This window comes from Chrysochloris asiatica, unplaced genomic scaffold, assembly GCF_000296735.1.
Source record: "Chrysochloris asiatica unplaced genomic scaffold, ChrAsi1.0 scaffold00069, whole genome shotgun sequence".
Taxonomy (NCBI): Eukaryota; Metazoa; Chordata; class Mammalia; order Afrosoricida; family Chrysochloridae; genus Chrysochloris; species Chrysochloris asiatica.
The window spans coordinates 14,730,467-14,731,563 of NW_006408587.1; positions in this window are offsets into that span (position 1 = coordinate 14,730,467).

Consider the following 1,097-nt stretch of genomic DNA (forward strand, 5'->3'; position numbering starts at 1 on the left):
AAACGAATCATAATCCAAAGCAATAAAGGAGTACAGAAAGTTCCTGCAGCAAGCTAACAAGTACCAATGGGTAAAATAATGTATCTTTTTGAGATGAAAACAACCTAAGTGCCCATCAATAGATGGATGGATAAACTATGGTACATACACACACTGTAACACTACTAGACATTAAAAAGTACCAGATGAACCTGGAGCACATTATGCTGAGTTAAATATTCAATCACAAAAAGACACATAGCGTATGAGGCCACACCAATGAAAAATCAAGGTTTACTCATAGAAAAAGGAAGAAGAAGAAGAAAATTTTTTGAGGTTCTCAGGAGTGGGAAAGGTGGATAAATCACTAACTAGAGGGTTGATGTTGTTGTTAGGTGCTATCGAGGAGGTACCGACCCATAGTGACCTTATGCACAGCAGAATGAAACACGGCCCGATCCTGGGCCAACCTCACAATTGTTGCCACGCTTGAGTCCATTGATTCTGCCACTTGGTCAATCCATCTCATTGGCGTCTTCCTCTTTTTCTCTGACCCTCCAATTAGAGGGTAGATATGTATTAACTTGGGTGAAGGGAAAGACAATATATAATAAGGGGGAGGTCAGCACAAAATGATCAAGGCTAGTCAGACCTCTGGCCTTCAGGAAAGGGTCTTGCCTTCCATATGAGCAAAGGTTTATTATTGGAAAGAGGCTTGTAAAAGAAAACCAGGAATGCTTAACACAAGTTTAACATCATCCCCTCCATGGACAAAGGCTTTGCTGGGTTTTAAACTTTGGGGTAGGGAAAAGGCATCATGTTTATTCATAGAGATTGGCAGGGATTTCCAGGAAATGGCCTGCATAGGAGTTGTTGTTGTTGTTAGGTGCCATCGAGTTGGAACCGAGTCATAGCGACCCCATGCACAGCAGAACGAAACAATGACTGATCCTGGGCCATCTTGGGAGAGAACATCTTGATTGTATCACGACTGATATAGAAATTTAAAGTGACAGTTTTGACATAAAACCAAACGGCCACCACTTGTCTGTCTGTTGTGCTGTGGTGGCTTGAGTTGCTGTGATTCTGAGGGCTCTGCCACCGGTATTTTAAATAAC